This window comes from Lygodium microphyllum, chromosome 30 (genome assembly GCF_053477565.2).
Source record: "Lygodium microphyllum isolate KBCC chromosome 30, Lygodium_microphyllum_v1.1.10, whole genome shotgun sequence".
In the NCBI taxonomy this organism is placed as follows: domain Eukaryota; kingdom Viridiplantae; phylum Streptophyta; class Polypodiopsida; order Schizaeales; family Lygodiaceae; genus Lygodium; species Lygodium microphyllum.
In genome coordinates this window covers 85214816-85229981 of record NC_141164.1, presented here as the reverse complement: position 1 = coordinate 85229981, position 15166 = coordinate 85214816, and the positions used below count along the sequence as shown (strand labels likewise).

At 41.2% G+C, this 15166-nt stretch overlaps 1 pseudogene; it reads left to right on the top strand.

Annotated features, from left to right (window-relative positions):
* The first annotated feature begins 12863 nt into the window (after window positions 1–12863).
* On the top strand, window positions 12864–14193 carry LOC148010067 (purine permease 3 pseudogene; annotated as a pseudogene).
* Window positions 14194–15166: the final 973 nt, after the last annotated feature.

Genomic DNA, 15166 nt, shown 5'->3' with positions numbered 1-15166 from the left:
AATGATAATAAAAGAAGTTGTTTGACATTGTTTTCTTTATGTCCTGTGATAAGATTACGTGAAGGAACCAGTGCTTAACAGGGTTAATCAAAGAAGCTGTTTGATATATGTCGAATTAATGTGGTACGTAATTACATAACTAAAACAAACCGAGGAAAGTGCGGAGGATGGACCATGGGTCTGTCCTATGGATGGGTGGTCCCGGTTAGCCGGGAACTTTTCTCAAAAATCTTCAACGAACAGAGGGATGATCATCATCGCCGGAACAAATAACGAGAACGATGACTTAGAATCACCTATTACCCGATTCACACTGTTTTAGGGGAACGGAATGGGACTATGCCTTATGGCAGAGAGGTCGAGCCTTGCATCCCTCTCGTTTCCCATTCTCCTTGAACCAAGTGCAACATGAATCCGCTTCAGACCGGACGTTTTTGCGTAAAGTAGTTCGATCGGGTCTGACGCTAGCCGCTGTTAGTTAATGACCAAACAAGAAAACCTTAATTCCGGTCGATCCTAAGTGGGAAACGGCCAGGACACTTCCGCTACGTGGCAGACGCGGGGAAACCTAGATTGCAAAACCCGTAACATTCCAAGGGAGTGCCGGGTGGAGTTCTCTAGACAGCCTTTCCGATGGACTGCCAAGACGTGTCCCAGAGGATTCTAGTGGACACGTTACACCAAGCGTGCGATAATACATACTGTAATTACTCAATCGTGCAGTTAAAAATCATAATTAAATTGTAGGTTAGAGGTCTATAATCTATAGAATATTGTCTTTGCACAATGATATATTGTAGCGCATCTCTGTTGCTCGTTTCTTAAATTTTAATATTAAATTGGATCCAAATGAAATTTCAAGGCCTTTTAGATTTATTTTCTTTAAAAATTTATATATTTTCTCTCGTTAGACTTGAATATACTCAGCGACCCAAACATATTCGAGGATATAATAATGTAGAACGAAGCGTTTGTCTGTATGAGTAATTTTAACAGTGACTTTAAAGTACTGAAATAAAGAAACTAAGGTAAGAGTTTTAATTTGAAACTTTAGAGTTAATAACTTTATAAAGAACCTTTATTTAAAACCCTAGACACATAAAAGCTATAACTCCAAACTCATTTTCACTTTCATTCTCCACTTCCCTACACTTGTGCTCTCCTTCCTTCTCTCTTTGTGTGCCATGGCTACCACTCCCGCCTTCACCGCATGGATCAACTCCACATGCTACGCGCACATAGGGGACCAGATATACCCTAGGTTTTGCGTGACCTTGAGTCTAGAGAGCTCGCTTTCCGCTGTAGACCCTGACTCTAGTATACTAGCATCGTTTTGTGATGCAGTGAACCCTCTCACTTGCTCTATTCCCGACTCCACTCTCAGGTGGGTTCCCATGGATTTTTTGTATAGTTTGCGTGCCGGATCCAGCCATGCAAAGGTGATAAGTCGAGCCCTGGTGCATGTGGAGCAACATCTCCGCGCTAGAGCAGTGCCCACCTCGTCACAGGACCAAGTCACGATGGATCTCATTGAGAGGGATGCCGCCTTTGCTATATATGTTATGTGCACTGAGGTGTAAGAGGACAGTGACGAGGACATCGATGCACCCTCTCGGCCACTACTAGAGTACTTTGAGAGGGAGCTTGAGGAGATCACTCTCGATCTGAGTGTTGAGGCAGCATAGAGCTTGGCCATTGTGCACCCACCTCCCTGCCCTGATGAGATACCCACGAGCGAAGACCCACCCCTCTCTTCTCTCCATGCTATCGCCATCGAGGGGGTGGAATATCTACTCATACACGATGTGCTAGAGTTGTTGGAGCTTAGGGAAGAAGAACTATACTATATCATGGTGCGTGATGCACCTAGTGATTTCATAGATTTTGATTTACAGGATGCCCCACCACATGTTGATGAGGTGGCTCGTTATGATGGCACAAGCATTGATGACATCTTTGCCATTGTGAGCATCCAGGAGCAGATTGAGGATGCGGCGCCACAGTATCAGATCTCTGATGAGGAGTTCGAGCGGTTGCAGGAAAGCCTTTTTGGTCCTCGACCCGACTATGCAGTGCCTACCCAGGAGAGAGACGAGGGTGGCCCAGTGGCAGGAGCAGACCTGGATGCTCCATTACAACGGCAGATAGATGATGTAGAGAAGGTAATGTTCTTGGTTTCCTATGAAACTTAACCAGTAGGGCCTCTAGGGCATTGGGAGCGCACACATGTGTTTTTGTCGGGATCGGGCAGATTCAGGCCCCCAGACGCGAGCCTCTGGCCAGGGCACATTTGGGGGCCCGATCCCGACAAAAATACATGTGTGCGCTCCCGATGCCCTAGAGGCCCTACTAGTTAAGTTTCATATAAATATGATTTATATATCTTCAGCACACTCCATGCATAATGAGTCTGATACTAAACTTGTGTGTTGCAGGAGATTGTCTATATAGATGAGTTTTCATCTAGGCAGGGTGGCCGATCTAGTAGCCAAGGAAGGGTGCAAGACTCGGCATTGAAGGAGTACGTTGGGCAGCTTGTCAATGACATTATTGTATTTCATAAGACATGCTCCCCTACATTTGCCAAGAACTTCTTGAAATTGAGGGCACTAACAAAGGCTAGGCCCTTCAAGACCATCTCGACCAACTCCAGCCTGGAGAAAGTAGTGTTGCTTTGACGTTTGAAGCTACTCTACTTATTCACGAGTACTAGGTCTGGCCCACTTTTCTCCATGGTGGCCCGTGGCATGGTTGCCGTTGTTGAAGACCCCACTGTCATTAGAGAGGAACTATTGGGGCAAAATGTATTGTTGCCTATGATCAAGAATAGCTCTGACCATGGGGAGCCTAGCTCGAAGAAGCCTAGGAGAAAATAGATGTACTTATTGCCTACTAATATCGCATCACTGATGTACTGCACTTTGTAATCTTCTCTTCAAGTAATGAAAACCGATGTTTGTTGGATTCGCGTGCAATGTAGTTTGTGATACGTGTCATTTACTATTGTTTTTTACTTGAATGTTACGTTTATTTGTCAAATTTATACGTAACACGATTCATATCCTAAATTTAATAAGCAGTGCTTTATCGAATTCGTGCACAACATGTATTTGTTCGAATGCATATAACGATAACTCAACGACGTAAATAAAATAAATATCAAGTGACTAAACAAAAATAAGATGCGCCAAAAACTTTGTATTTGTATTAATAACAATTTTACATGGGGTCCATTACAACCAAGGCTTTACAAAATGTCTTCAGAAGCTACATTCCATATGCTTTTGAGTTGTACACCTCTATCCTTACTGACCTCCGCGAGGACTATCTTTCCATCGCCGAAAGAACCTAACTATCCGCAGATCCCTATCGGTGATGGTGACCCTCCTTGCATGCACTGCTGCATAGACTGAGTCTCCAAATAAGTCGATGAGGTAGGCTTCAGCAGCTTCTTGTAGTGCGAGGAGGGCCTGGGCAGTCCAGCGATCTGGTTGTTTCGCGCGTCTGGAAACTGGGTCCTGTTGTTCCTGATCAGTATGCCCTCCATGATCTCTCGCACCAACTTCTAGAATGGAGCCTTCGGTATCAGGAGGTGAGTGGTCTTCTGGTAGTGGCGGATCTCGCGAAGAGCCACTGTGCCTGGCTTCCATCGACGCTTGCGATGCTGGCGTCGTGGTGGTGGTGGTGGAGCTGGAGGACGTGGCTGCCGATGGAATTTCCAGGGGGGTATCTCCGGGCCGCTTGCTTGGTGCGTACCATGTCTTTTAGGAGAGAGAACTCAGAACTCAAAAGTGAAATGTGTAAAATGAGGTGAAACTTTAAACTTATAGCCAAACTTTTCAAAAACCCTAAAATTTTAATTAATGAATCCACACTTTGGAAAAATATCACCAGTGCTCCGATTCACATGAAATTTTACTTGTAGACTCCTGAAGGACACATCAACCACCCAAAAAAAATTTGGCCCCAACAGAAGCCTCTGGATCACCTATCCGGAGGCTCGCGTCTGGGGCCCTGAATCCCCAGATTCAGGGCCCCAGATGCAAGCCTCCGGACAGGTGACCCAGAGGCTTCTGATGGGGCCAAATTTTTAATATAAATGAGTTTTTCTAATGCCCAGCATGAGGGTGAAGTTACCACCAGATTCCGATTTATAAATTTGACGGTTCAATCTTTTTTTGAAAATGCGTTAACTACATTATACTGCACTGATAATGTATTGTCAACCTTGCAACTGTAGATTAAATGTACTGATAATGAGTGTGCACAACTGCAGATTAAATGTATTGTCAACCTCGCAACGCGAAACATTGGAAACTTAAAAATTGACAAAAAATAAATCATGGGTAAAATGGAATACCGCATATCGGATATACTGTTGCCAAAACACTAAATATAGTAAGGATATAGTGCATCGGCCCATGTACAACCGATCACCGATGTGTACATGGTTGCACATTGAATTTATCCTTAACAAAACTACTTACAAAATTGGAAACTTGAAAATTCACACAATGCGAAACATGGTCAAAATAGAATATCACATATTGGATTTAGCATTGCGAAACTATGAAATACACGGTAGATAGTGCATCGCACCAAGTACAACTAGAGCTAGGGAAAATTTAGCTCCATTTTGTAGGCCACTACTATCAAATACTTGAAGGTCTACTGGAAAGATAACCCAAAACTAAGCTCCTTACAATCTACAACCAAACCTGAGCTAAAAACATAGATCCAATTACAAGGTAGCTTCTCAAAGCATATTGTTGACATTAAGATTAAATGCATCCTTGTTATTGTGGATCCTGCGAACAAGAACCAGATTTATGGGCTTAATAGTGATACGTCGAGCATGAATGGCTAAAAGTTGACCATCACTCATTAGATCAATCAAGTAGCTTTCAGCTGCTTCTTGGAGAGCAAGCAAGGCTTGGCTTGACCATCGCCCCACATTCCTTGCCTGGTTCCTCGAAAAGAACTTGTGATGATGCCCTGACTGTAGATCTTGCAGTATTTCTCACACCAACCTGGAGAATGGTGCCTTAGGAATAATCAAGTCGGCACTCTTCTGCAATTTCCTTATCTTGCGTAGCGCAGCTGTGCCTGGTCTCCATCTTCGCTTTTTATGTGTTGGAGGGCGTGTATTACGAGTTGGAGAAGTAGTGGGAGGTGGAGCAGCTGGAGCATGTGGACCACCATTTCTGGACAATGGCGAACCATCATTATCGACCACACTAGGGCCACCATTGTTGGTCACAGTAGCGCCACCATTATTGGCTGCAGTAGGGCCACCGTTATCGGTCACCAGGGGATCTTTGTCACTCAAAGTACGCTCACTAGATTCGGAAGAGTGTTGAGCTCTTGCTCTCGCAGGCGCCTTTTTTATAGGAAGCTTGGAACGTGCCATGGCTGTGATGATGAAGGATAGAAAGGTGGAGGGTAGAGTGGAGAGCAATGGGAAAAAATGAAAGGAGAGACGACTTAAATACAAAACTTTCAAACTTACTGTGGTGTAAATGAATTTTAAATTTATCATTTCATTTCATTTCTCCACCCCATCCCTACCTCTCTCTATCTCCTGACACCCCCCTCATGCCCCCCTCTCTCTCTAGGCCAGCGAATGTTCCAATGTTTGGAATTTTCATATCTTTGTCTTAGGATTTCAAAATCGACTTTTCATAATTAAAAAACAAAGTTCGAAATCGACTTTGAAAAACTTAGTGACAAACCTTTGAAATTTTAAAGAAAATTTATAAGACATCTCATGTTAGAGATATGAGTATTGATGTGTCATATCCTTGGGACTTGTGCTCTTTTGTGGACTCTAAATGCATCAAAATTATTATCTTTATCTAGGTCTCCATTTTTTGCCATCTCTCTCTTGGGTTGCCAACCATTCTGCGTGCCATTGTCTAGCTGTGCTATTTTCATATCTTGCTTTTCTCACTTCATATATTGCCCTACTTATAGATTCTGCTTGAGATGTTTTGGACTTCTTTTCTTTTTCCTCGTATCATATCTCTAGTCTCGTATACCACCATTGGAATAATTGCCTCATAGAATTGGAATCATTGATGCCACCTCCATGATCAGTTGCCTTTTGAAAAGCACACCGAGCTTGCCAGTGAGATCTTTCCATGCCTTGAGTTGACCATATTGCCAAACTTCCTTGATCTGCAAAGTATGGACCATGTGCTTCAAGTATATGCTGCACAAGAAAAGAGATTAGAAACACAAAGTAATTCGAAATGATGATTTTTTTTGCAATGGTGATAATATTGACCATGTAGTGTGTTATGCTATTTGTAGTCCATGCCTCCACCATGGACTTATGAAATTTAGCAGCTGTCTCTTTAAATGCATTAGCATCACCATCCATAAATGGTGCACAGATCGGTCGCTGTATGCTCACGTAGTGAATCCCGGAAGGTCCCCAAGAACAATGAACTCTATCTTTTTGCACAAATTACAATGTAAAAAGCATGAACGACAAGAGCAAGAGACCAATTGGGTTCAATCTCCCCCCATGCCTTGTGTGAGCGCTTCACAAAGCATGTATTTTATGTATATTTCCATCTTCATGCTCAATAATAGCCCAATTTACAAAAATATGACAAGCTTTTAGCTTTTGAGTTTGCTTTTATAAAAATAGAAATAAAGCTAGTGGACGGTGCCCAAAGAGTCTGGCACGCCCAATCACAATGTCCAAATAGAAATAACATATCCGTGCGCATAGGCGCATACAAAATAATAAATAATCGATGCCTCCATAGACATGACAAAATATAGGCGTGGCGCCTATCAAAATATAATCCATAGGTCGAATACTCGCTAGACTCCAATGCTTTTCTCCGCCACTGCTGCTATCTCTACACATCAACTGAAGCATTCACAATCCTTAGTAAAATAATACAATTAAACCGACAAATGTGAATACCTAGCAGTCTTCAGCTACATAAATAAATCAACTGGTTAGAAATAAATCCTAACCTTAATTTATTACGAGTGCGCACTCTAAACTCATAAACGTTTATTAATTTAATATGTATTTTGCGGAATCACCCGCTATGGAATCACCCATGTACACACTAAATTAATGAAACGCCCGAAAAGGACAGGCATCCCCATCAACTTCTCGCACAAAGAATCCACTTTGTGTATGAGCCCCGGTCATCAAAGTTTATGGAATCCACCGTAAAACCCCACGGAATCCACCGTGGAATATGCCTCCTGGCATCAATAAACCTCAACTTCTGTAAGAGAGCTGCTAATCTATCTAGGTGTATCCACACTTCTGCCTTTGCAATCCTCGTTCGTCCCCCATTGCTCCAATCTAAAACAGCAAGGTACAACTTTTTCCATGCTTCGTACTTCTCTGGTTGTTTTACTAGTATATTGCCTTCCTCATCTCGAGGTGGAGATAAAAACTTCTTAGCCTTGGGTCCGCCAAAGCATGGTTTACAAGGAAAATTTCCACTCTTCCGCGATTTTTTCTTGTCATTTTTTATTTCTACTTGGCCTCCGTGCAATCCAACTTCAGAGAGGACTTGTTCTACCTTCTTGCATGTAGCATCAGATTCTGACACGGGCTGCATCTTGTATGCAAAGCATATATATTCATATACTAGCTTCTCAATTATTCTAACCAAACAATGCAATGTGCAAAAGTGAACCCTTGTTAGTGGTATTTCCAAAATAGGGCGCCAGTTTGGATCCACTGGAATTAGCATTCCATTTCTCATGACTTTCTGATCACGTGTCGGAGCACCCTATTGTCCTGCCTTGGCAAGCCATTCTTTCTTTCCATCTTTCCCTTTCTTCCTAGTTTGCATGCAGTATATGCACGGAAATTTTGCATTTGCTGCATTTGATAAACCAAACATACACTTCAATGTTTTTAAATCACCTGCAAGATGCCATTCAACTTGATAGTCCCCAAACCCCTCAACGCGTAAAACTGCTCCATTATTTTGCTGTTGAATAACATTGGGTATATTAGTGAGGTTTAAAAAAACTTTAAGTACTTCATGGTCCTCCTTTGGTACTTCAAATGCTGCAAGCCACCATATTTCATTATCCGATTGTACACTGAAGTATAAAGGATGTTTTTCATCGATGTTGGGATCCAATGAATAAGGTTGTCGAGTTTTTCTCTAATTTTCTAAATAAGGATACGCGGTGATAGCCTATAATTTGAAGTTTGCCTAGCTTTTTGTTGTGCCTAGCGAGCTATAAATGTTACTAGGTGGGTATAACATGCTTTTTGCATTTCTTGGCAGGATTATAGTTGGTGTTTAGGTTATCTTTTACCTAATCTAGAGTGCTAAAAAATTACACAATCATGTTAACATAGGAATCACACATCCTATTTTCCTAGATTTTAAAGTAATTATGTAAATTTTCAATCCCTAATGGTAAAATGTTAAATTCTTTCCCTTATACTGAAAGATAAATAGAGCCTAAAAACCTATAACATTTTTTGATTTTCTATTTTTTAATTATTTATTGAGTAATATTTCTCTTTGGAAAGGCCACTAGAGTTTAAATTACATTGATATATTTGCAAGAGAAGTAATCCTAATAAATTCTCTTTCTAAAGTATATGGCCAAGCCAAGATGTATAGTGTGCTCTCGTTTCCTTGTTGTTCCAATGCAATGTAGTATAATTATTTCTATTTGTTACATTAGATTATTGACTTTAATGTTATATTGTAGTGCTAGTAAACTTGTTGTAAGCTTTCGTAAGTTAAGACTTATGAAGATATTGTTGATTCCCAAAATCCATTTGAGTATCTTATACAAGAGTTCTCATATCAAAATGACGTTACTAGTTGTGGTTAGAGAGTATTTACAAATTCTTATGAGACTAATGATGCAAAGTTGTGAAATCAAGATGTGAATATAAAGTCTACATCAACTGGGAGGATGGACCAACAACAATGATAGGTTGTTGCTTGTTAACACTTGAGGACTTTGTCTTATACTTCTTCAGACTTTCTATGTCGATATGAGCATCATCAAAAGAAGTTGGTTGCTTAGTCTCCTCCTCTATTTTCATTTATGATGGGTTCCAAAGTTAGAAGGGTAAAGCTATTGCATATATGAGAATGTAGTGATGAGAGTTTTATAATATAGAAATGAACATATAGAGAAGCTAAAGAAGCTAAAGCAAGAGTTCTAACATCTTCATAAATGATTTAGGGCTTGGATTTCAAAAACACTTTAGTTATATGATTATATATGCAAGAGTAACTTAAAATGATTTAGGGACACAACGGAGTCAATTACACATCATTATTTTGCTATTCTATTCGATTTTTACTAAATGATAACAATCCAAGATACCATGAGAGTCTAAAAGAACTTATATTTTAGAATATGAGAGTCACATTTCATGTAAAGTCCAATGTAGCAAGGAACATGCTTGCCTTAGAAGATAGTGAGGAGAGTCTTGAAGAAAGGATGGAATGATGTTCATATTTCATTTCTTTGTGTAAAGAGGAGTTGCTTAAGTCTTTATTAAAAATATCCTATCTTAATAGTACGTGACTACATCTTGTTGTAAGTTAACATTGTGTGAAAGAAATTTCAAGATTTGTGTATTTAATAAGCTGTGTTTCAAAACGGCATGATAGAAAAACATTAAGAAACATTTGAGCCTTGCTTCAAGACTCACATTAGCACATTTTAAGGCTATTATGTTCCTTCAAGACTCATTTTGATGCATGTGTATCATCCTTATACTAGTGAGTAGCGATCTAATCAAGGACAATAGCTACTATTTACAATCAATCTAGTGTAGTCGTTACTAACACAATAGAGGAATCATAACAATATTATTTCTCAGTATAAAATGATATAGTGATGGAAGTTCTTAAATAGAAAAGAAAATATAGAGATGTGAAGAAGCTCAAGTTAGTGACATAAATTCTTTATGAAGAATTTAGGATTTGGATTGCAAAAAATTCCATACTTACATGGTCATATATTCATGAGTGCTTGAGAAAGTTTCAAAATATGATGGATCATTTATTCAGCATTGTTTACTATTGTATTGAGAATGCTCTCAAAAGTACCATTTCTCACAATCATTTTAAAGGTTTATGTTTTTGCCAAGGAGTAAATCTTACCAAACTTTGAAATAATATAGATGCAAGAATCATGAAGAAAGCACTAATTGACATTTTTATGGGGGTTCATTTATCTCTTTTTTGTGAGTTCCAATTTACCTAAAAATTCCCAATAATCAACTTTACCCAATTGAGCAAATAATATTAATACCTCATCATTCATTGGTAAATTCAAGAGAGGGATGAATTCCTATAGTAGTCTAAATTAGATCTTTCTCCGTAGATCTTAGAAAACCTACTTTTTCTAACCATTCTAAGATTTTCTTTTGATCAAAAGATATCCTCAAAAAGATTGTAAAATCATATCTTCTAAGGAGCATTTTCAACAAATGAGTTTGTTTTGTCTCTAAACTTATCTAGCTCTTTTGAGTTTGTGACTACCTGAGCATGAACCTTTTTCAAAGTTGGACCCTATCTTTGCCTAAAGGTTTTCTGGCTCCTCTAAAAAAATTGCTAAAGGCTAGCTTATTAATTGAAGGGGCACTACTTAAGAACTTGGTTATGAAAATTGTAATATTGTTTGCCAATGCTTTACTTGTCTTTGATAATAGATTGCCATGAATCAATATATTGTCAAATGATATTGTTTAGTCAATACAAGAACTTCATGTTAGCTTGAATAAAAAAAATTATCACACGAGAGATCAACTAAAGTGAAATAGTGTAGAGCTATCATTGAACCTTTCGAGTCTTCACTACAACATGTGAGAAAACAATATAAGCTCACTTCAACTTGCAATCAATCCTGCATTCTATTTAAATAATAATAACATTTTTGTATGTATGATTTGGACCCCTATTGCAGAAGCATGTAATGGGTTGAGTTTGAACATAATTGTAAATACATTTGCATTTTGTCTTTAAATGGATTAATTGGATTAATTGAATTTAATTGAATATGGAATGTAAATATAATATGCTTTTGAATATGTTGACCTTAATTATGGTTAATACATTCACGCATGCTCGATTACTAGGAAAAATCCATAGGGACCTACATGATTGGGAAATACCAAAGAGTGTCGGCAGAGTTTTATGACCCTAGTGCTACGGTTTGTATGACTTGCACATTGCCTCACAAGACTAGCAACAAAGATTTATACCTTAAAGGTTCACTAAAAGAAACTACGGTTTGCCTCTATTATCCTTTGAGCTCAACTGTAGCACTTGAGCAAACTTTATTCTTGTTCCTTAAGGTTTTTCTTAAAACATAAGGTCCTTGGTCACAAGGGGTAAATGTTTCAAACTTGAACTTATACTATAGCAAGCATTTTCTCTCTTTTAGAGTGTGGTACTAGCAAGTTAGATCATTATGGCAAGCATTTATAATTTCTATCAACAAAGAAACTCAGTAAATCTACTCTAGTATGGCTTTCATGGCTCTAGGGAAGGTGAGTACATAAAGATGTTCATCCCATTCATGTCCACCTAATCTTGCAACCATATCATCAGAATTTATTATACTTGGAGTCCAAAGTACAATACTCACATCTACATGATAGAGCCATTAAGAATTTTGTGTACACCTCCTCCATGTGTCTTACATACAAAAATGCAATGTACATAACAAATTAATCGACAAAGACCCCCAAGTTTTTGGTCATAGGTTAGGTCTAGCGGGTAGACACTCGCCGTCTTGATAGTGAGACGTGTTTAGACCCCCGAATTTGTGAGTCTCATCACACCACCCCTGGTGGCTTTGAGTCTAGTTTCGAACCTCGATGTGGTCATCGAGTTCTTTCAAGGGGAGGTGTGTATGAGGGTAGTCCTCCTTGAGCTCCCTCACCCACGTGATGGCGTCGTGTGATGCACATTGATAGCTCCACCACTACATGTGCAATCTCGTCCTGCAAGCCTTCCAGCTTTCTTGTAAATATACTCATGCCTTAGTTGCACCTTGGGAATACATATGCCATGTTACCTTCATTCCATGTCATGTTACCTTGTCCCGTGACGTGTTACGCTTTCGCAACTCATGATTTGTTACGCTTCCGAGTTCCGTATCGTGTCATGATATGCTTCCGCAAAACTGTGGGACCGCTGATTAGAGGGTGATCTCTCATGAGGCGGGCTCCCCGGGGTGGGTATTGCCTACCCCATAAAGGGTTATGGGTCTCCGTTATGGGGTAGGCATAACCTAGACCATAGTATCTAGCTACTCTAGTATTTTCTAAGAAAGTGGGGAGTGGCAGGGCACTTCGTATTAATGAAACTGTAGCTCTCACGTATTTTGACATTGTTGTCAGCCGGCCGACTCACACATAGTAGAATAAGGGTCATGTGTGCAATATTGAGCTTATAAATAGGTTCGGCTTGTTGCCTGAGACGGTCGGGACTCGACCCGCCGAGGAAACTTGGAAGCTTTTCTCGCTCTCAATTTTCTTCCATTTCTCCCGCTTCCAGTCCTAAAGTCCCACTCCCTCTCTCAGCTAGAGCAGCGTGGTAAGAGACCAGACGGGCACTGTATACCCTGATCAGCTCTCTTATTATTCATGATATGCTTGTCCGTAGTTAATTTTATGTTGTGCGCTTCTATTAATAAGACTGTTGCTTGCACTGACAGAAATATAAGCTATCGTGCCAGTGGCCACAGCTGAAAAAGAAAATATAACTCAGGGTACTAGATGCCGTTAGAATATTCTTGTGCGCCGTTATGCTGTCGGTTCATGTTAATGTGATTTGGTGGGAGCGGCTATTTGAGCGTTGCCACTGTGTTATCTTCTTTGATTAATGTCTGGCAACAAGATTGATTCTTGGCACCGCGGCTTCTTTCTCGTATTTGACAATTGGTGGTATCAAACTGCAGAAGACAATTGCGAAAGAGGGATGAGCGGCAGCGCTCCGTTAGAGGATCCACGGTCGACGAGCTGGAGATGCAGGACAGTACTGTTCGGGAAAGGTATAGGCTTCTGGGCGCTGATGACAGTGAGCAGCATAGCGCTAGTGCTGGGCCTGTCCTCGGGCACGCTGCTGGGGCGGCTCTACTTCGCGCACGGGGGCACACGGAGGTGGCTATACACCTGGATAGAGAGCACGGGCTGGCCGGTAATCGCCTTGGTCCTGCTGGTGTGCTACAAGTGCCAGGGGGTAAGGCCGACCCCGCTGACGCCGAAGCTGGCGATGATCTATGCGGCCCTAGGCTGCATGACGGCCTTCGACAACCTGCTCTACTCCTGGGGCCTGTCGTACCTGCCGGTCAGCACCAACTCGATCGTGTCGTCGACTCAGCTGGCGTTCAATGTGTTGTTCACGGTGGCGCTGGTGCGGCAGCGCGTGATGGCGTCCGTGGTGAACTGCGTCGTGTGCATCACGGCCGGGACGGTGCTCATGGGGATGAGCGCGGGGCCGATGGACCAGCCACAGGGCGTGACGGAAGTGCAGTAGGTGGTCGGGTTCGTAACGACCATTGCGGCGTCGGCCCTGTTTGCGTTGCTGCTGCCGCTGATCGAGCTGCTGTACGTGAAAGGCGTAGTAGGAGGCCGGCAGGCACAGCGCAGCTTCGTGGTGGTGATGGAGGTCCAGGTACGTAGCGTTTGTTGTTGACGGTTTAACTAGGTTAGCATATAAGCTACCTCGCAAGTGAGTGAGAGACGCTTTAACTTAAGTCGACTGAGAGAACGAGATTGCATGTTCTGCTGCAGGTGGCCATCTCCATCGTGGCCTCCATGGTGTCGCTGATCGGGATGTGGACCGCAGGAGATCTCAAAGCCATCCATCGCGAGGCGATGCACGCTTTCGACCTGGGGCCGACGAAGACGCCATGACCCTGCTGTGGTCCGCTGTGGGCTGGCAGCTCTACTTCGTCGGCGGCGTGGGGGTGATATTTGCGGCGTCGTCCCTCATGTCCTGCGTGCTCATGACAGCCATGATCCCGGCCCTCCCCCTCCTCGCCCTCGTCTTCTTCGGCGACCACTTCGACGCCCTCAAGGGCATCGCCCTCGCCCTCTCCTTCTGGGGCTTCTGCTCCTACATCTACGGCGGCTACCTCGGGCAGCGTCGCAGCACATCGTCAAAACCAGTGCCATCAGCACCTGCAGCCAGTATAAGGATCGATACGTAAATGATCTGTCCTCGCCGGTGCTGCAGCCTTAAATGCCAACAGCAGTACTTTGTGGACTTCCATGTACATATTTTAAGCTTTCCACGCACGTTCTGAATCTCACGAGTCAACGATTTTTATGGCCCTTTGTACAGACATGCTGGTAACTTCCACATTCATGAGTGCCCTACCGTGTATATGGGACGTCAATATAAAGCGCAAATGATATCAGACATGACAATAAATATTGAATAGTCAAAGGTGAACACTGCATCAAGAAGACAGCACCACACATTGTGATCGATGCATAATCCTCAAAAGTATACACAAGCTGCATACTTAGAATTCTCAGAATCGATGATCGTTGAAGATTTGAACAATTGAAACCATACTTTAAATTTGTTGATGATCGTTGAAGATTTGAACGATTGAAATCATACTTCAAATTTGTTGTAAATAGTGGATAAGCACTTCAACACATTATTAGTGACTATCCTGAGAATTGATGATTATTGAAGATTTGAACAATTGAGACCATATTTCAAATTTGTTGTAAATAGTGGATAAGCACTTCAACACATTTGGTTTGAATAGTTGAACCCATTGTTAAAGTTTTATTAGAGTGAGATTGGACTATTATACCAAACATACTTGTTACTTGAGTATTTCTTTGGTGGAAAAAATTTGAGTTACAGGAATGAGGTTTATTCAACCATTTAGTTTGTGTCTCATCATTGTTGACATACTTTATAATATAACTACTCTACACTTTGCAAACTAACTCTTTCCCATGCGAATTCCCTTCATATAGCATAAGATCCACTACAAACACACTTACAAACCTTTTGGGTAGTATTTCATCTTGGGAGATACATTTGAAATATTTTCAAAGACTCCCTAAACAACTACCATTTTTTCATATTATTATTCAAAATCAAACATTTTTTAGTAAATCTTTTGAAAAATTGATATAAAATTGAGTAAATTTTTTTAA